The sequence below is a fragment of the Carlito syrichta genome, unplaced genomic scaffold (assembly GCF_000164805.1).
Source record: "Carlito syrichta isolate Samal-C Ts95f unplaced genomic scaffold, Tarsius_syrichta-2.0.1 Scaffold303572, whole genome shotgun sequence".
Lineage (NCBI taxonomy): Eukaryota > Metazoa > Chordata > Mammalia > Primates > Tarsiidae > Carlito > Carlito syrichta.
This window is the reverse complement of record NW_007247668.1, coordinates 608697-631566: the sequence shown is the minus strand read 5'-3', so window position 1 is coordinate 631566 and position 22870 is coordinate 608697. Positions and strand designations below refer to the sequence as shown.

The following is a 22870-nucleotide window of genomic DNA, read 5'->3' as shown; positions in this document are numbered from 1 at the left end:
AGGTACAAAAAATCTGCTATTGTAATCGCAGAAAGTTGAACTATAGTCCTAGACGCATTTGTATACTGAGCAGAACATTATATTTCTGTTGGACAGTGCTGCTCTAAACACACATTTCCTTTGCTTTGTAAAACTGCTAAGGCTATCATTTGCTACACCGATGCCAGTTTTATCACTTTTCAAGAGAAAGTTAAATTCCAAAATATCAAGACCAAAAAAATCTCCTAGAATGAGAAAATTGCATATCTATCACTGTAATTGAATAGATCTATTAAAGTGTTACATAATTACATTATTTCACAAGTTTGAAATCATCTCAAGAATTCTCTTTAAAGTAATAAGTAGTTTCTCCAAATAGTTCATTCTAGCCTTTTTTTAACCAATTCATTTTATGCTTCTCTTAAATATCGTAAATTATATCAAATGAGAATATGAACTTCCAGAATCTTTAAAAACAATCTCATAAGGAAGAAGTTATAAGCAAGAAAAAGATAAATACAAAATCGAAATGATTTTTTTAAGTAGTCAAAATTATTTATTATAGTAAATATTGTACTGGCTCACCCTTCAAGATCAGTTAGTCTACACATCAAAAACTTATGCAGGATGCTTTAGCATAAAAATTAATCATACTAATACACTACATTAACAGAATGAAGGAAAAAACTGCATGATTATATCAGCTGGTACAGCAAAAGCATTTAACAAACTTTTTATGACACAAAAAATACTCAAACTAGAAATAGAAGAAAATTACTTCAAAATAATAAAGGCCATATTTAAAAAAACACCAGCCAATATCATACTCAATAGAGAAAGACTGAACACTTTCCCTCTAAGATCAGGAAAAAGACAAGGATACCTATTTTTGCCACTTCTATTAACTATAACACTGGAAGTGTCTAGCCAGACCAATTACGCAAAAAGAAAAAGAAAAGAATAAATAAATAAACAAAATGTATTCAAATAACAAAGAAGTAAAATTATCTTTTTTCACAGACAACATGAACTTATGTGTATAAATCCCTAAAATTTCACACATGCACAAAACTGTTAGAACTAACAAATGAATTTGGTAAAGTTTCAGGATACAAATTCAACACTCAAAAATCAATTGCATTTCTATACACTAACAATGAACAATCTGAAAAGTAATAAACCAGTTCCATTTTTAATAGCATTGAAAAGAAGAAAGTTTACTCACAAATAAACTTAAGGAGATAGAAGATTTGTACACTGAAAACTACAAAATGTTGTTAAAAGGGACTCAGCATCTGAGCATGCTCACAGCTCTCAGGGCCTGGCCCAGCTTCCTTCAAAATGTCTACTGTTCATTAAATTCTGTGCAAGCTCAGCTTGGAGGGTGATCACTGTACACCACCAAGTGCTTATGGATCCATCAAAGTCTGCACCAACTTTGACGCTGAGTGGGATGCTTTGGACATTGAAGTAGCCATCAAGACGAAAGGTGTGAAAGAGGTCACCAACATCAACATTTTGACAAACCACAGCAATGCACAGAGGCAGGATATTGCCTGTGCTTACCAGAGAAGAACCAAAAAGTTTGGGAGGCCAGTCCCCAAAAAGAGATTTAGGGGGTCCTTTGGAAGGTGTGATGGTGTCAGCGTTTTTATAGGGATAGATATTAAAAGAAAGAAAGAAGGAGGGATAGATATAAAGAGAAAGAAAGAAAGTGGACATCTGTTCAACAGATTGACCAGAAGTCGTTGATTGGAGGTTTACAGTGTGTATTTATTCCAAATTTTACACAGGCAGTCTTACAAATCTTCCATGTGAACACAAGCCAGGTGCGGAAGGGGCACCCCCCCACCCACCAGGTGTTTCCTCGGGCATGAGGAAGAACAATTTCAATTAAATCACAAAACCTTTACATGGACACAAAGCCAGGTGAATGAGGGGCATCCCTCACCCACCAGGTGCTTCCTGGAGTAAGAGGAAGGGCAATCCCAATTAAATCACAAGACATTTACATGAACATAGAACCAGGTGGATGAGGGGGCATCCCCCACCCACCAGGTGTTTCCCCAAGCATGAGGAATGAGGATCCCAAAACTATTTCACTGTTCCTCATGCTTGGTTAATATTTCTCAAAAGCAGTACAATTCTAATATCATAATATTCTAATAATCAATAACTTTTAAAACCTATGCATACGCAACACCTAATGACCAACCTAAATCCCAATTCCTCTCTGTTTTACGCTAATTCTACCTACACTATAGAAACTCTTAATTATAGCCCAAACCAATTCCTAAGTAATGTGGCTCAGCCCAAAGCTTGTGCTGGGCCTTTAGGAATGTGGCCCAGCCCAAAGCTTGTGCTAGTAGCTGTAAATATTTATCTGTATTATTAAGGTTGAAACAGCACTTTGTATGTATATACTAATTCTACAAATATACTATTAAATCTTTAAAGAAGCTTGTACTGTATTAAAAGCTCCCAAATGTGACCTGAGTTTGAATTATGTTAAGTTTAAAGCCGAAACCGCAGTCTGTGAGAAACGGGAACAATGGACTCCTAAAGTAAGCCATGCCTGTCATACTCTCAGAACTTCATGCTTAGATCATCAAAGTCCCTGCTAGTGGAACGTGCCAAAACAGCAAAGAAGGGAAGAGGCAATGGGCCTTCAGCTCCTGAATTCATCCTAGTGGTCTCAGGGTCCACAGCCTACCTGGACCCCAAACGCTCAGGCAGGCCTCCATGGCCAGCTCCCAACAAAAAAGGAACTTGCATCAGCACTGAAGTCGGCCTTAGCTGGCCACTTGAACTGATGAGAACTCCCTCATTGAGATCATCTGCTTAAGAACCAACCAGGAGCTGCAGGAAAGTGACAGAGTCTATAAGGAAGTGTACGAGACTAACCTGGAGAAGTACATTGTTTCCAACACCCTGATGACTTTGCAAGCTGATGGTTGCCCTTGCACAGGGTGGAAAAGCAGAGGATGACTCTGTCATTGATTATGAGTTGATTGACCAAGATGCCCAGGATCTCTATGATGTTGGAGAGAAGAGGAAAGACACTGATGTTCCCAAGTAGATCAGCATCATGACCAAATGGAGTGTGTGCCACGTCCAGAAAGTACTTGATAGGTGCAAGAGCTACAGCCCTCATGATATGCTGTAGAGCATCATAAAGGGGGTTAAAGGAGACCAGGAAAATGCTTTTCTGAGCTTGGTCCTGTGCATTAAGAGCAAGCCTGTATTTTGCTGACTGACTGTCTGTACAACTCCGTGAAGGGCAAGGGGACTCAAAGTCCTGATTAGAATCATGATCTCCAATAGTAAAGAGGACATGTTGAAAATTAAGTCTGAATTCAAGAAGAAGTATGGCAAATTTCTGTACTTTTACATCCAGCAAGACACGAAAGGCGATTACCAGAAAGCACTGCTGTGCTGAGTGGGGGAGATGACTGAAGCATGAGCGATCAGAAACGGTGCTCCCTGTACTTCCACCTGACAGGCCTAGAAAACCACTTGTGACTAACAGTTCTCTGTGGTCTTCCCTTGATGATGACATTAGCATAACCCCAACCTTCTTTTAGTTGCCTAAACATTGCCTGGCTTTCCTGTCTAGTCTCTCCCATAAGCCAAAAAAGTGAACATTCCAAGGAGGTGGAAGTGAAGTCTATAATGTGAAACACTTTGTCTCTTGTGTACTATCTTAAACAAGTGAGTAAACTGAATTTTTACTTTAAAGGAAAGTTGCTGAAAGGAATTAAGACACAAAAAAATAGAAAGGCAGCTCATGTTCATGGTTTGGAAGACTTAGTATTGTTAAGATATCAATACTGCCTAAAGTGATCTACAGATTCAATGCAATCTCAACCAAAATCTTAGCGATGTTTTTTCAGGAATATGAAAATCTATCCTAAAGTTCATGTAGAATATCAAGAAACCCAGAATAGTCAAAATAATCCTGTTGAAACTTTCATACTTCTGATGTCAAAACTTACTGCAAATCACAGTCATTAAAACAGTGTGGTATTTGCATAAGGACATACATAAACCAATGGAATAAAATAAAGAGCCCAGAATTAAACCCTTGCATATATGGTCAAATTATTTTTGACAAGGTACCAACACCATTTAACGGGAAGAGATTTTTTTTTTTCCAACAAATAGGCTGGAAAAACAGGATATCCACAAGAAAAAAAGTGTTATATTATAGGACATTCAAAAATTAACTCAAAATAAAATTTAAAAACAAAAATTAGAAGCTAAAACTATAAAACTCTTAGAAAAAAATATAGAGGAAAGATTCATGATAGTGGATTTGACAATGAATTCTTAGATGTAACACAAAAATCACAGGCAACAAAAGAAAAAAATAAGTAAGTTAGACTTTATCAAAATTCAAAATCTTGTGCATGAAAAGACACTATCAACAGAGTAAAAAGGAAACCCACAGAATGGAAGAAAATATTTGCAAGTTATATGTCTGTTAAAGGATTGCTGTCCAGACATTATTAAGAACTCCTACAATTCAGCAATAACAACCCAGTTTAAAAATAGGCAAAGGGTCGAGCATGGTGGCTCACGCCTGTAATCCGAGAACTTTGGGCGGCCAAGGTGAGAAGATTGCCTGAGTCCAGGAGTTCGAGACTAGCCTGGGCAACATGGCGAGACCTCATCTCTATAATAAATCAAAAAAGTTAGCCAGAAGTGGTGGCGCACGCCTGTAGTCCCTGCAATAACTGTGATGGTACCACCGCACTCCAGCGTGGGTGACGGAGTGAGTCTCTGACTCAAAGAAATCCATATATTTATACACACACACATATACACATACACAAAGGATTTAAACAGACATTGCTCCAAAAGAGATATAGTAATGGCCAATGACAATCAACAACACTAGTCATCAGGGAAATGCAAATCAAAACCACAATAAGATATCACCTCACACAATTTGGAATGATCACCATAAAAAAAGAAAGATAACAAGGGTTGGCAAGTATGTGGAAAAATTGGAACCCTTGCGCGGTGTTAATGGGATTGTAAAATGGTGCAGCTGCTGTGATGGCATGACACTTCCTTCAAAAAATTAGACAAAGAATGACCAAGTATGATCCAGCAACCCCACTTCTGCATATATAACCCAAAAAAATGAAAGCTGGGACTCGGACAGAGAAAATATATTTTCTCTGTCCGAGTCTTCATAAATCCATGTTTATAGCAGTAATATTCACAATAGCCAAAAGGGGGAAGCAACCCAAGTGTCATCAATGGATAAGTAAATAAACAAAAGGCGGCGTATACATACAATGAAATATTATTCCGCCTTAAAAAGGAAGGAAATGCTGCCACACGCTACAACATGGATGAAACTTGAAGACATTATACTGAGTGAAATAAGTCAGTCAAAAAAGGACAAATACTCTACGATTCCACTTATATGGGCTACCTAGAGTAGTCAAATTCATGGACAAGGGAAGTAAAATGGTGACTGCAAGGGGCTGAAGGGAGGAGAGAATGGAGAGCTAGTGTTTAATAGATAAGAATCTCAATTGGAGAAGATTAAAAAGTTCTGGAGATGGATACTGCTGATGGTTGCACAATAATGGGAATGTACTTCATTGTATACTTTAAAATGATTAGCACAGTAAAATTTATGATTTGCATATTTTATCACAGAAAAAGCTTATGTGGGGAAATATTGTATGCTTTTTAGAAATTCTAATATATTTTATTTTAAATTATCTTGAATCTAAACTTTACTTTTTGATAAAAGTAAAGGACTGATTTCAAACTACATTTTTTTAAAAAGTGTTCCAAGCACTGGTAATATTAACAACTGCTTCTTTTAGAAAACCCTTTGAGTTATCAGCTTCAAGAGCTGATTAGGAAAGTGGAAGGGATCATGATACACACAGTAGAAACCTCTCTAACATTCTTTTCTCAGTCTAGTGACCGCAAGAGTAAAGTCACTTCAGTGTCCTTCAGCGTGGCAAGACCAATCACTTGTCAAAAACTCGCCTGAAAATCATGTAACGCTGTCTTAAAGATCAGCATTATCTACTTCTGTTTAGTGGTGTATTTTTATATACTTAGTAGCTTCGGTTGGATGCATTTATAGAATGCCCTTTTTTTAATGTAAGACGATTACACTTTTAGTGATTCAAAAGAACTCGGGTTTTTTTCCATGCTGTATTTTTTTTCTTCAGATAAACATTTTTGAAATTGAGATACAATTTACATATCATAAAGCTCACTTTTTAAATGTACAAGCCAGTGGTATTTACTATATTCACAAAGTTGTGCATGCATCACCACTGTCAGATTCCAGAACATTTTCATCAACCCCAAAAGAAACTTCGTACCTGTTAACAATCATTTGCCATTTCCCATTCTCCTTTCAGTTCCTGGCAGCCACCAATCTCTTTTTTTGTCTGTATAGATTTTTTTTTTTTTTTTTTTTGAGTTGGAGTCTCTCTCTGTCGCCCAGACTGGAGTGCAGTGGCCGCTCCCGGCCACCGCAGCCTCGACCTGCTGGGCTCCGGTGATCCTTCTGCCTCAGCCTTCCACTCTCTGTATAGATTTGACTACTCTGAACATTTCATATAAATGGATTCATACAAATGTGGCCTTTTGTATCTTTCTTCTTTCGCTTAGCATAATGTTTTCTACGTTCATTCATGTTGTGGCCTATATTAGTATTATATTTCTTTTTTAGGCTGAATAATATACTCTCGTGTGAATATATCAAATTCTGTTTATCTCCTTGTTCACTGAGGGATATTCACAGTGTTTCCATACTTTGAATATTATGAATAATGCTCCTTTGAATATTAGCACACACGTTTTTAATCTAGCCATGTCTTCATTTCTCCTTAGTAGATACCTAGGAGGAGAATGTGGTCGTGTGGTGAATCTATGTTTATTACTTTGAGAAACTGCCAAGCTATTTTCCAAAACTGCGCCATTTTACATTCCCAACAGCAATGTGTGAGAATTTCAGTTTCTTTACATCTTAGTCAACACATTATTGTCTGTCTTTTACTTTTAACCATTCTAGTGGGTGTATAGTGGTTTTTTGTTGTGGTTTAATTAGCATTTCCCTAATGACTAATATTGTTGAGTACATTTTCATGTGCATATGGGCAATCTGTATATCTTTTGCCTTTTTTTCTTGCCTAATTGTTCTATTTATAACCTCTAATAAATATTGAATAGAAATAGTAAGGACAGGCATCTCTGTCTCTTGTCCTGATCTTAGGGAGGGAGCTTTCAGTCTTCCACCATTAGCTGTGATGCTAGCTGTGAATTTTATCAGGTGAGGAAGTTTCCTTTCAGTCCTAGGTTTTCAAATATTTTTCTCATGAAAAGAAATTGGATTTAGTCAAATGCTTTTGCTGTATCTATGGCAATGATCGATGTCCTTTTTTCTATTTATACAGTGTATTACATTGATTTTTTAAAAATATATTTAACCAAGCTTGTATTCCTGGGATAAATATCCTATGGTTATATACATTGCTGAATAGAGTTTACTAATATCTATTCAAATCCTTTGCCTATTTTTAATATTTTTATTTATCTTTTTATTGTTGAGTTCTAAGATTTTTTGTATATAGACGCTAGACCTTTGTTAGATACAGGACTTGCAAATATTTTCTCCCATTCTCTGGTTTATCTTTTTACTTTCTCAATAGTGTTATTTAAAGCACAAAAGCTTTTCATTTTGATGAAGTCTAATTTGTCTATTTTTGCTTCGCTTGTAAGTACTTTTGGTGTCAAAGCTAAGAAATCATTGCCTAATCCAAGATCACAAAGATGTACACCTTTGTTTTCTAAGGATTTTATAGTTTGGAGTCTTACATTTAGGTCTTTGCATTACTTAGAGTTAATTTTTGTATATGATGTGAGGTTTCTTAAAAAGTTCAAATTCATTCTTTTGCATGTACTTATCCAGTTGCCTCAATATCATTTGTTGAAAAAATTATTCTTTCTCTTTTGAATTGTCTTGGATCCCTTGGCAAAAACCAATTGCCTATAAGTGTAATAGTTTTTTTCTGGTTTTCAATTCTACTCCATTGATTTATTTATCTAGCCGTATGCAAGTACCACACTGTCAGTCGCTTTTTAGTTAGTTTTGAAATCAGTAGGTATAAGTGCTGCAACTTTCTTCTTATTTTTCAAGATTGTTTTGGCTATTCTGGGTCCAATTTTCTAAAGAAGATAGTTGAGACTTTGATATGGATTGTGTTGAATCCATAGATCTATTTGGGAAGTACTGCCATCTTAACAATATTAAGTCTTTTAATCTGAAAATATGGAATGTCTTTCCATTTACTTAGATCTTCTGTAATTTATATCAGTAATATTTTGTAGTTTTCAGTATACAAATCTTATACTTCTTTTGCTAAATTTACTCCCCTAAATATTTGATTGTTTTAGTGCTATTTAAATTGAATTGTTTCCCTAATGTCATTTTCAGATTTTCCATTGTTAGAAATAAAATTCATTTTTATATATTGCTATTGTATTCTTCAACCTTTTAAAAATTTAAAGCTCCAACAGAATTTAGTGTGTATGCCTTAGGATTTTCAATGTACAAGATCATGTTCTCTGCAGATAGAGATAATTTTACTTCTTTTTCAATCTAGATGCCTTTTTTTCCTTGCCTAATTGTTCTATTTATAACCTCTAATGTGATATTGAATAGACATAGTAAGGACAGTCATCTTTGCCTTTTGATCTGATTTTAGAAACTTTCAGACTTCCACCATTAGCTGTGATACTAGCTGTGAATTTTATCAAGTGAGGAAGTTTCCTTTTATTCCTAGATTTTCAAGTATTTTTCTCATGAAAAGAAACTGAATTTAGTCAAATGTTTTTGCTGCATCTATGGGGATGATCAATGTCCTTTTTTCTATTTATACGGTGTATTACATTGGTTTTTTATATATATTTAACCAAGCTTGTATTCCTGGGATAAATATCCTACGGTTATATACATTGTTGAATAGAGTTTATAGTATTGGATGGGGATTTTTGCATTGATATTTACAAGAGACATTAGTTGTAGTTTTCTTTCCTTTTTTGTGTGAATGTCTTTGTTTCTCTGTTTCATTAATTTCTACTCCAAACACGGCTTTTCTTTTTAACTTCTCCTTGCTTTGAATTTAGGTTTCTTTTTCTGCTTTCTCAAGATAGAGGCTAGATTATAGATTTCCGATATTTCTTCTTTTTTAAGACTGGCATTTATGGCTATATATTTTCTCCTAAATATTCCTTTAGTTTTGTTGAGCTTTGGTTTTCCTTCATCTCAAAGTATTGTCTAATTTCTCTCATGATTTCTTCTTTGATCCACTGTTTATTTAGGAGTGGGATATTTAATTTCCACCTATGTGTGACAAATCCTTTTGTTATTGATTATTCATTTCATTTCATTTTGGTCAGAGAACATATTTTGTATAATTTCAATTCCTCTCAATTCACTGAGTGTGGTCTAACATATGCTCTATACTAGAAAAAATTCCTTCTCTGGGAACATATTTCATGTGTAGTTGAGAAGACTGTGTATTCTATCCTGCTGTTGTTGGGTGGAGTGTTCTATAGCTATTCGTTAGATCTAGTTGGTTTATAGTGTTGTTCAAGTCTTCTATTTCCTTGTTGTTTTCCAGTTGTTCTCTTCATTATTGAAAGTGGAACGTTGAATTATCATAATACTATAAGAAAGGGATTGGCAGTAGTGGAAAACTGCCGGGAGGGGGATACCGCATCAACAAAGGTACCTCCATAATGAACGTTTGTATACCTAACCCTGATTTGTACCTCACATCTTTAAAATTAAAAATTTTTTTAGAAAGTGGAATGTTGAACTCTCCAACTACTATTTGTTGCATTTTCTTTCCTCCTTCCATTCTGTCAGTGTTTGCTTCATATATTTTAGGAGTCTATTGTTAGGTGTAATCTAATTGTTACATCTTCTTGATTATTGATATTTTCATCTTTAGAAAAATGTCCTCATTTTTTGGACCATTTTTGTCCGGAAGCTTGTAGCCATGACAGCTGCTATACTATTCATGCTGTGTTATACATGACACATTATGGTATGCTATACTAAACATATACATATTACATGTATATATGTATATGCAACACATTATGCTATGCATAAACATATGTATTTACACGTGCATATATATGAATATATACCTATATACATATTATGCTATGCTATATGTAAATGGCTGGTTACTGTTTGCACACTATTTTTTCCATCCTTTTATTTTAACAGTGTACTTAAATCTAGAGTGTTCCTCTTGTAGAAAGTATATAGTTGGATCATTTTTAAAATCCACTTTGCCAATATCTGCTTTTTCATTGGAGTGCTTAAAACACATACATTTAATGTTGTTAATAAGACAAAATTTATGTCTGTCAATTTGTGTCTTTGTAGCTACATGTTTTGATTCCTCTATTCATCCATTACTGCCTTCTTTTGCATTAAATAAGTATTTTTGTGTTCTATTTTATTTCTTCCTGACTATATTTTTTCTAGTTATTTTCTTAGTAGTTACCTTGAGACTTATTGTTAACATATCAATTTATGCAGATCTAGTTTTAACACCAACTTAATATAAATCATATATATAAGGTTTGTTCCTTTTTTTTATAAGTGAGAAAGCAGGATTTATTGAGAGGACAGAGATGCTCCCACAGTAGGAGGGGACTCGAAGGGGTTGCCCAAGGTTTGTTCCTGTTTAGATTAATGCCTTTCCCCCTCCTTTGTGCTGTTGTCATGATAATAATCTTTATATAGTGTATATCCATCAACACACGCTAATTTATAATTATTGCCTTAGGCAGTTGTCTTTGCAATCAAATAAAAGAAAAAAAGAGTTTTTTGAAAAGTATTGTGTTTTATTTTTACCCATGTAGTCCCCTTCTCAGTAATTCTTATTTCTTCATGTCGATTCAAATTGCTTACTACCTAGTATCCTTTCATTTCAGTCTAAAGGATTCCCTTCAGCATTTTTTTGTAGAACAGGTTTACTAGCAATGAACTCCCTCAGCTTTCATTTATCTGGGAGTATTTTATTTCTCTTTCATTTTTGAAAGTGTAGAATTCTTGGTTGACTGTCTTTAGTTTAATTCTTTAAATGCCTCATTTCATTGCCTCCTGGTCTTCATGTTTTCTGATGAGAAATCAGCTGTTGTCTAATGAAAAAAAATATTGTTGATAATCCCTTGTATGTGATGCATCATTCTTTCTTGCTGCTTTCAAAATCCTTTGTCTTTTGCTTTAGGCAATCTAATTATAATGTGTCTAGTTTGGATCTTTTTGAGTTTACCCACTCAGAGCTTCATGGATGTGCAGTTAATGTTTTTCATTAAATTTGGGAAATTTTAAGTCATTATTTCTTCAAGTATTCTCTCTGTTCCTTTCTTCCTTTCTCCTCTGCTTCTGGAACTTTATGTGTATGTTAGTTCGCTTTATGGTGTCCCACAGATTTCTGAGAATCTTCACTTTTATTCTTTCATTTTTTTCTTTCTTTTTATTAGTGGATAATCTCATTTGACCTTTCTTCAAATTGGCTGTTTTTTTCCTGCTTGCTCAGATCTGCTGTTGAGTCTATTTCATGATTGATTTTTTAATTTCAGTTATTTTACTTTTTAACTCTGAAATTTCCATTTGATCCTTCTTTTGCTTTATTTTTTCTCACTATCCCTCCTCCCACGGCTGCACTTCAGAAAGGTGGCTTGGGGATTTCAGGGCTGGGGTGAGGTGGTGAGTGCAGCAGGGAGTGGGAGATGCATGGGAGAGATTAGGAGGTGCCGGTAGTGGCAGCAATCTGGTTTCTTGTTTTGTCATTTCTATCTCTTAACTGATATTCTTTAATAAGACATCAGTCTTATAGTGTCCTTTATTTCCTTAGATATGGTTTCCTTTAGTTCTTTGAACATATTTAAAATACTAATTGAAAATCTCTATGTAGTAAGTCCAAAATATTGGCTTCCTCGGGGACCATTTCTTTTGGCTATATTTTCTCCTGTGTATGAGCCACACTTTCCTGTTTCTTTGCATAACTCATAATTTTTGTTGAAAACTGGAAATTCAAAATAATACAAAATGACAACCCTAGACATCAGATTCTCTTCTTTTTCCAGGTTTGTTGTCATAACTGGTTGTGGATTTTTGTTTTTTTTGCTTAGTGACTTTTCAGAACTAATTTTGTGAAGTCTGTATTCTTTGTCATGTGTGGCCATTGAAATTTGTTCTTAGTTAGCCTAGTAGCAGTAATGAGTTTACATAGATCCCCTAAATGCCTGGAACCAATAAGTCTCTCAGTCTGCTGGGGAAGAACCCTCTGTGCATGTTCTGGCATACCTTCTTCACCTACTGCTTGCACAGAGTCAGTCTCACATTCAGCTGAAGGTGAGAGCTGAGAGTCTTCTCAGGTCTTTCTTGAGTGTGCACACAGCTCTGGGCATGTGTACAACTTGTCCAATGCAAGAATATGGCCTTCTAGATTTCCAAGAATATGTCAGAGCTTTTCAAAATATCAGTGGACCTCTCATTCCCCAGTTTTTTCTTTTACTATTACTTTATTGTCTATCCCAGCAGTTATCTACCCCCTCAGACAGCTGCTATTTTAAACCATTGCGCTGACAGCTTTTGGTGAATCCCTCTAGGAAAATTATGTTCTCGCTGAGAAAGCTCCAAATCAGGTCAAATAAAGATAAGATGTGTGGGTGAGATCTTCAGAAAATCACCGGACAGGGTGATTAATGACAGGTTCAATAATGACAGTTCTCTGGGAACAGAGCTCCAATCCCATTTTGCCCCTCTAGTGCCTGTCAGGCCATTGTTTTCACTGTGAGCTTCAGCTATTGGTTTTTAAGATCACCACAGAGAAAAGGGCGGGGTAGTGACAGCAGGGCAAATTAAATTGCCACAAAGCTCATTACTATTACCAGATTTGACTATTTTCCTTGAATAAACTCTCCTCTGATTGCTGCAAATCTTTATTACTAATTTCCAGAGTTCTGAAAAAGTTGACTCTGAAACTTTGTCCAGTGTTCTAATTACTTTTATCGAGGAGAGGATTTTCGGAGGTCCTTACTCTGCCATTACCATCAGCATTCAATTCATTTTTTATTGTACTATAAAATTAATTAACCAGTGACAAGTGTTTCAATTAGAAACCCATATTTTAGATATTTGGTTATAAATCAAGTCCTCAAGTTGCTAAAATACTACATAAACCCTCTCAGAACTAAGATGACAAATAGACATTCCCTAGATATGGAAGTCTTCTCAAATGAGAATTTATTTCAAGAACTTTAATTTAATACAAAAAAATTGTTTTTAGAGACAGAGTCTTGCTATGTTCCCCAAACTCAAGAACTCCAGGGCTCAAAAAATCCTGCCTCAACCTCCCCAGTAGCTGGGACTATAGGTGTACACCAATGCACTCAGCTAGATTTTCAATTTTAAAGTTCAATGCTTTTACTAAAACGTAAATATTCCTTACTGACAGCAACCATGTGCATTCACTTGATTTAGATACTACCTTTCTTCCATTTGTTTGACCTCAGTAGTCTAGGTTTTAGCCTCAAAACATTTCTGTGGCCTCATCGCTGCCAGTCTTCTCCCAGAACAAGACATTAAAAAACTGAGGTTCTGACCTGACTCACAGTGGGAAAGACATAGTTGTTCTGAGGAGGTCTTCTAATTCTGAGCTAAAATATCATCACCTTTTACCTCCCAAATGCCTGTTCTATTTGTCTCTTTGCAGAGTTATTTCTACCTACTGTCAATATTTTTAAAATTTTCTAACAATTCAATTTCCATTACCCCCTATAGGTTACATTCCACAGTCTCCTCTTCTTCCCTCTAACAGTGAATAATTAAGAGTAACCTATTAATTAACAGGTTGCAGGACTTACTATTTTCACTCAGCCCTCATCCTCCCTGCTTTCTCAGTAGGGAGCTAGTCTATTGTGAAGCCACGGACTCTTTCATTCAGGACTGGATCGGTTCAGTTGTTGGAAAGCATGTGTAACTTTCACTCGGAGAGTTGCTCTATCTAGGGTGCTGGAGACTGTGGACTGCTTCTTTGAAATTTTCCTTATCTTGATTCTTATATTGCTGCTCTGCTCTCTCCTGGTTCTTTTTTGTTGTAACCTTGTGTTTCCATTTCCTTTTCCTCTTTGACCTTTCAAACTTGAATGAAGGATTTCCCCCAAGGTCCGATCCTCAGATATATACCTTTCCTCCCCTTAGACTTGAAGAGTTCACTGATTCCAGAGATTCAGACCTCAGAGATCTTATATGATCTCATTTTAATCATAATTTCTTCAGAAATATCTTTCTGTCCCATTTCTGTCCCACAGCACTCTCCTGAGCTTAGGTTTAAACTTTGAATTGCCTGTTAGACATGTTCACCTGGCTGTTCTCCTTTCTCCTCAAATTCATTAGATCTAAAAGTCAGCTAGCTCATCACCTTATCCTTGCCTCCACTAATCCCACCTCATCACAGTTTCCCTCTTGACTTTTCTGTTTCTGTTAATGATGTCACAATTTTCCCAATCCTTCAGATTTCAGAAGTAGAAAAAATAAAAGTTTTTTTTTAATGTCTCTGCCCATTTGCCCTCAATATAGTCTTTTAGTGTTACTGATCTTCTCTCAAAGTTTATTTCTTATTGTATCTTTTTTGGTGGGAGATCGGCAATATCTATTAAACATTTTAGTACACAAGTTTTTTTAACTTAATAATTATATTTAAGAGAATTTATCATGTTTGTGCAGCTTTACTTGCACAATTTGGAAAATATACATACAGATATGTTAATTTCAACATTATTGAAATGGAAAAAAATGAAAACAAACTATCTACAAATAAGTGACTGAGTCTGTGTGTATCAATATGACAAGACATCTAAGATGTTCTGTTACTTGAAAAAGCAAGTAGCAGTACCACATTTATACCATTATTTCATTTTGTAAAGCAAAAAAAGATGAGCATGCAACACGAATACATACTTGTACATACGTAGGCATTTTTTGTAATTTTTCATTTAAGAAATTAAGTTGTAGTTTATATATGATAAAATCTACCCTTTTAGTATATAGTACTGAGTGTTTTCACAAATGCAGGCAATTGTGCAGTCGCCTCACAATCAAGACACAGATCAATTCCATCTCTCCAAAAAACTCCCTGGTTCCATTTTGTAGCCCAGTCTAGTCCTCACCCTCAACCCCTGGCAATCATTGATGTGTTTTCTGCCCAATGTACAGTCATGCTTTGCTTAACAACAGGGATATGTTCTAAAAACTGTGTTATCAGGTGATTTTGTCATTGTGTGAACATCATAGAATGTACTTACACAAAAGTAGATGGTGTAGCCTCCTACACACCTGGCCTATATGGTGCAGTCTATTGCTCTTGGGCTACCTGCCCAGCATGTTACTATGCTGAACACTGTAGGCGATTTTAACACAGTGGTGATGGTTGTGTAGCTAAACGTAGAAAAGGTACAGTAAAAATAGGGGATAGGGCACTTACCATGAATGAAGCTCGTGGGACTGGAAGGTGCTCTAGTGAGTCAGTAAGAGGTAAGTGAATGTTAAGGCCTAGGACATTTACTGTCTACTACTGTAGACTTTATAAACACTGTACACTAAAACTACACTACATTTATACAAATATTTTTCTATCTTCAATAACGAATTAACATTAGCATCCTTTAACTTTTTTACTTTATAAACTTTTTAATTTTTTTAACTTGTTGACTCTTTTAAAAATAATATTTAGCTTAAAATACAAACACGTATAGCTGTACAAACATATTTTTTTCTTTATATCCTTATGCTATGTTTTATATCTAAATTTTTTATTTTACAAATATTATATATCAATAAAAGTAAAATAATTATTTTTTCACTTTAAAATTTTTTTTGTTAAAAACTAAGGCACACACCATAGCCTAGGCCAACACTGGGTCAGAATCATCAATATCACTGTCCTCCACCTCTACATCTTGTCCTACTGGAAGGTCTTCAGGGGTAATAACATGCATGGAGCTGACATGTCCTATGATAACAATGCCTTCTTCCGGAATACCTTCTGAGGGATCTGCTTGAGGCTGTCCTTGAGGAGTACGCTTGTTTAAACAGCACTGCCACAAACACTGTGAGTAATGCATTGTGCTGTTACAAGTGCTACAAGTCACTAGGCGATAGTTATTTTTGTTCCATTATAATCTTAGAGGACCACCTTAGTATATGCAGTCTATTGTTGACAGAAATGTCATTATGTCAAACATGACTGTAATTTTACCTTTACCAGAATGTCGTATAAATGAAATTATACAATATACAACCTTTTAAATCTGACTTAAGTTAGCAAATTTAAATTCATCCCTCTTGTTAGGTGTTATCGATAGTTTCTTTTAATCACACAGTAGCATTTCATTATACAGATGAACCATAGTTTATTCCCTAGTTAAAGAAAATTTGGATTATTTTCAAATTTTAGCAACTTTGTCACTATAAATATTTGTGTACAGATTTTAGGATAAATAAGTTTTAATGTAAACAAGTAAATATTGAGGAGTAGGATTAATGGGTCATATTGATTGTATGCTATAAAAAACTGCCAAACTTTTTCCTAAAGTGGCTGTACCATTTTTCTTTCCCACCATCAATGTAAGGGGTTGAGGGGGGTGGTTCTAGTTGCTTCACATCTTTGCCAGCAATTGGCATTGTCAGTTTTCTTTTTAAAATTATTTTAGTCATTCTAAATAGCGGTATCTCATTGTGATTTTAATTTACATTAAATGTGACTTACATTGATGTAATTTACAACTGTTATTTGTAATTACAGATGTTAAACATCTTTATTTGTGCTTATTTTATGCAATGGCAGCTTTGAGTCACACACACACACACACACACCTAATCACGATTATGTACAGTTTCACCAAGGAAAGTATTTGCATTAGTTGGGAATGGAAGAAGACTTTAACATTTCACCTTTTACTCTTCTTGATGTACTGTTTAAATTTTGTCAGAAACATGTTAGTTTTGGATTTTTTTTTTAAAGCAGGATATATTGAGAGGACAGAAAAGTTCTCACAGTGGGAGGGGACCCGAAGGGGTTGCCCTATTTTGTATTTTTTAAAGCTAATTTTTATAAATTTTCTTCCTTTAGATAAAATTATCTGAGTGATTTATTAATCCTACGGTAGGGCTTCGGTTGCAAAATATAAGAATAGTAGAACAGTCAAACAATTACAGGTTAATGAAGGACAGGATACAAAAGGCATTGTGTTCATTCAGATCTATAAAAAGTTTTTTCCCCTCCGTCTCTTCTTTTTAATTCCTCCAGTTCAGACCTCATCATAAGGTAAGAATTTATGTTATTCATTTAAAATATTACATTTTTTTTTCTTTTTTTTTTTTGAGTTGGAGTCTCACTCTGTCACCCAGGTTGGAGTTCAGTGGCACACTCATGGCCATTCCAGCACTGACCTGCTGGGCTTCAGCAATCCTTCCACCTCAGTCTTCCAAGTAGCCAGAACTACAGGCACGCACTACCACGTCCAGATAACTTTTGATTTATTGTAAAGATGAGATCTCGCCAAGTCGCCCCGGTTGGTGTCGAACTTGCAGGCTCAGGCAATCCACTCGCCTCGGCCTCCCAAAGTGCTAGCATTACAAGCTGAGCCACCAAAGCCGGCCTCAAATATTTCAAAGAACCATAGCTTTAATGACCTTATTAAGAAAATTAACAAGAAAGTAACATCATTTGCTCAGCACATATCTGTCAAATGAAAAAATAAAGTCTAGAAGGGGAGTATTGAAAATTTTAAATTTTAAAATAGAACCCTGGCCACAACATACCTATTAAAAATGTCTAGCATTGGAAAGATTAAACATATCAAGTTTTGTTGAGGATACAGAACTGGAGCTCTCATACAAGACTAGTAGGTATCAAAAATGATACAACCAATCTGGAAGGCTTTTGACAGTTTCTTCAAAAGTTTCAAAATATTCCTGCCATATGATCCACTTATTTTTCTCCTAGATATTTACTTGAGAGAAAAGAAAACATATGTCCACACAAACACCTACACACAAATGTTGATAGCAGCCTTATTTGTAGTAGTACTAGTATGGAAACAATTGTTCATCAACATGTGGATGGATAAACAAAATGAGATACATCCATAAAATGGAATATTACACAACCATTTAAAAAATGAACATAGATGTATCTCAAAATAATTATGCTGGGTGAAAGAAGTCAGCCCAAAATAATACAAGCTGTATGATTCTACTTATATATAAAATTATAGAAAGTGAAAATTATTCTACAGTGACAGAAGGCAAAGCAGCGGGTGACTGGGGATGGGAGAGGGGTCAGAGAGGGCAAGAGAGCAGGTTTGCAAAGAAGTATGAGGAAACTTTAGGAAATGGTGAATATACAAGGCTGAACTAAAAAACAATCTGAAATGATCTTTTTGAAGGACAGGCCCCTTGTAGTATAGGCTTCTCCTACTGGGTAAGTGCTCTAGGAATGCATCTGCACCCAGCTAGCATTGTTGTGAGAGGTTGTGTTAGGGAAGAAACGTCCCGAGTTGTGGCAAATAAGGCAAACAGGTGACAGGTTCTTCTACCATGACAATGCACCTACCCACACCACACTGAGTGTTCAGCAGTTTTTGACCAAAGACAGCATGACTCTCACGTCCTACCTTCCTTATTCACCTGATCTCACCCCGAGTGACTTTTTTTTGTTGTTTCCCCAGATTTAAAAAAAAAAAATCCTCAAAGGGAAACATTTTGCCAATGTGGAAGAGGTGAAACAAAAAACAGCAGAAGTACTAAAAGCCTCCAAAATTGACAAGTTCAACAACTGTCTTGAGCAGTGGAAAAAGCGTCTCAACAGGCATATTGCATCAAACAGAGAGTACTTTGAAGGTAACTGAAGTCTAAACATGTAAGAACAAATACACAATTTTTTAATAAATAAATTCCAGGGTTTTTTTTAAGATCCTCCCTCATATATTCACTATTGTGATGATAGTGATTGTTGCACAGGTGCATACAGATATAAACATTTGTCAAATTATTTAATTTAAATATGTCAATTTCTTTTATGACAATCATACTTCAACAAAAGTTGTTTTAAAAGTTGAGCCTGAGGCTAGGAGTGGTGGCACAAGCCTGTAATCCCAGCACTTTGGGAGGCTAAGGCTAGAGGACTGCCTGAACCCAGGGGTTCTAGGCCAGCCTGGGCAACTTAGTGAGACAGTCTCTCCAATATGTCAAAAAATCAGCTGGGCATGGTAGCACACGCCTGTAGTTCTGGCTATGTGGGAGGCTGAGCCAGAAGGATCACCTGAGCCCAGCAGGTCAACACTGGGGTGGCCGTGAGTGTGCCACTGCACTCTAGCTTGGATGACAGAGTGAGACTCTTGACGTGGAAAAAAAAAAAGTTGAGCCCTAACAATATCTAAAATGTATTTGGCATCCTTATCATATAAATATATAAATAAGAAGCCATGCTGAGGGGTTTAAACTGTAGGTTTATGGTTTTTAAAACTTGGAAGCATGACAAAGAAGTGTTGGCAGTGGAGTGTGTGTCAGAACCTTTTTCTCTTCTCAACTCTGTCTCCTACAACCTATTGAACAGCCAAATGCTATAATGTCCAAAACAGTAGCCACATAGGTGTCTATTAAGCACTTGGAATGTGGCTAGTGAGGAATTAAATAATTAATTTTATTTTAATTAAGTAACTGAATTGATTAAAGTTTTAATTACAATAGCCACATGTCTAGTGGCTGCCATGTTGAACAGAGAAACTCTACAGCACTTGTTAGAAATCTGCTTCGCTGTCACTCTTTCCCCGTCCAATTGCAATTTTAATTTTTTTTTCTCACAGAGTGGAGGAGCTTTCTTTTCTGGGGGCTCCTTCCTTGTCTGAGGGGGACAGGAGCACACTGAACTTTTCAAATCATCTTGGATGTGAACAACTCCCTCATCATTACAGAAAGTTCTCTTGGACCACACTGCTCTCTAGAGAGATCCTGACAGCATTTGAATATAATAGATTTGAACTAACGTGTGAAAGGAAATTTGCTGTCTGCTTACTTCCAAAGCCAGGAAGTGGAAAAGCAATCGGACTGTACTAACTGCCTGTCTTAAAATACACAGAGCAAATGCTACAGTGAATCAGCCATGATCAAGCAGAACGCAGACGGTTCATCATTTCGCCAGAATCAAGGAAAAGACCAGATCTGGGATTTGGCACTAGGACTGGGTTTTAAGTGGAGAGTTGAAAACTATCTACAGAATGTTCTCTTACATAATGGATAAGCTTCCCCCACTGATAAATGCCAATTTTCCAGTGGACCATGGAAAATTATCTATTTTTGGATAATCCGTGGGAGGCCATGGAGCTGTTATTTGTGTTTTGAAGACTCCTGGAAAATGCAAATCTGTGTCAGCATTTGCTCCAACTTGCAACCATTTCTCGGTCTCTGAGTGGGTGGGTGGGGGCAAAAATCTCTCAATGGATATTTGAAATCAGATCAAAATAAATAAAAGGCTTATGTGCTGCTATTCTTAGGAAGTTCTATTCAGGTTCTGACTGGACATGATCAAGGGAACCATGACGAAAAAATTTCAGCAGGATGACTACTTCCTGATACCAGTTGTTTTTAGAATGCAAGGGACTTATAATGATGCTTACTTTTCATTGCAGTCTTTATTAATGACCACAACAGATTTCAGGCAAAATATCTGAACAGATTTCAGGCAAAACATCAGACACTGGAATCTCTTCTGAATTACAGAAAGTTAGAATAAAAAGAAATGCAGTTATTGGAGTTTAGCTATAGGTTTCTATGATATGAAGAGAGTTTCATTCACAGCAGAATCATCCTCTAAATAAATGTACATAATATGCACAAAAAAAGTTCAAGTGTATACTTAGGTCTTAAAAAGCTTACCAATATTCAACTATGTCTGAATGACCCCATACAAATATTCAGATTCTTATGTAGTTGCTTTTCTCAAAAATGTGGAGCGAGCAGGTCTTACTTTACAGATATGTTTGATGCTTTTTATGAAGTGGTAGTAAATCATTCAAGATTGTCTGAAGATGACTTGTATAAAGAATGCACGTTCACTGCTACATATGCAAGTAGGAAATTAATCACTTTTTAACAAGTCAACTTAGATTTATGCTCCCAGGATTCTCCTTCTTCAATTAGGTCAGAAACTGGAAATATCAACTTCATGCTATTCTATGTGGTAGAATTCTCCCCCTTCCTGTTACCGTCCCCTCTCCCCAGAAATTATGCAGCGGTTCCATTATAATTTCATTTCATCCTCTTTTATTTAATCATTACTGAGATAAAGCCACAAAATTATAGTTAGGTGACAAAGTTTCAAAAACACAGAATTTCACCCATTGATACTTTATTATTCTTAAAGCATGAAATTTAAAAAGAAGCCTCTGTAGGCATTTTCCATTTCGATTCGGAATTACTTGCAGTGAGACCCATCACGCCGTCATAGACGGTGGACTTGGGAATTTTTGTTCTGGCCAGGCCCTCTTTCAACGTCCCAGTGACACCTCCAGCCCTGCCTCCAGTAGAAGACTGGAGAAAAAGCCAGCACTCGGGAGGACCTCACCGTTCCACTAACTAGTAACGGATTGACAGGACCCACAGAACGTCTAAAACGGCATAAAATGAACATATGCTCTCTCCATGCATGTAAAACCCAGCTGCCAATGGTCTAGTCCCATGTGAAATCTCATTGAAAAGAACAGGAGCACAGAAGCAAAAGGGTAACAAAGTAAGCTGAGTCTCTCTCTCTCTCTCTCTCCCTTTTAAATAAAGGTATAACTGGCAAATAAAAATTTTATACAGATGTTCCTCCACTTACCAGGGGGCTATGTCCCAACAAACCCATTGTAAGTAGAAAATATTGTAAATAAAAAATGCATTAAATATTCTGATAAACCCATTGTAAAGTCAAAGTGTATAACATGATGTTTCTATATACATATACATCGTGAAATGGCTAAGTCAAGCTAATTGCCATATCCATCACTTCACATACTTACCGATTTTTGTTGCAGTGGCTTATACCTATAATCCCAACATTTTGAGAGGCCAAGGAGGATCACATGGGACCAGGAGTTTGAGACCAGCCTGGGCAACACAGCAAGATCTCATCTCTACAAAAAAGATTTTAAAAATTAGTTGGTGTGGTGGCATGTGCCTGTAGTCCCAGTAACTTGGGAGGCTAAGGTAGAAGGAGCCATTTGAGGCTGAGTAGGAGGCTGCAGTGAGACATAATCATGCAACTGCACTCTAACCTGTACAAAACAGTGAGACCCTGACTAAAAAAAATCTATTCTTTTTAGCAGTGTTCAAGTAGATAATACATATTATTAATCATTCACGATGCTGTACAATAGATCTCCAGAACTTGTTCCTCCTGTCTAACTGAAACTTCATACCCCCTGACCAATATGTCTCCACCTACCACCCACCCCACCTCTAGCTCCTGGCAACCGCCATTCTACTCTCTGTTTCTATGAGTTCAATGTTTTTAGATTCCACAAAGCGAGTCTTTACTGTAGCTTCAAACATCTCTTGGAAAGCACTGTTGAGGATAGGCAGAGGCGCTTCCCATGACAACCACCCAGAAGCCCACGTGGTGTAATCACAGTGTGTGCATGCTGCCTCTCTTTTCTTAATTCAGGAATATCCACCCCCCCCACACACACCCCGATCAAGTTCTCATGCTGGCAGCTGAGAAAGCCACTGACAGCTGGGGAGTTATTTTCTCCTTTAGTCACAAGATGATGGAGA

General features: G+C 36.2%; 1 pseudogene; it reads left to right on the top strand.

The window, feature by feature from the left end:
- The first annotated feature begins 1272 nt into the window (after positions 1–1272).
- Positions 1273–3435, top strand: LOC103261040 (annotated as a pseudogene).
- Positions 3436–22870: the final 19435 nt, after the last annotated feature.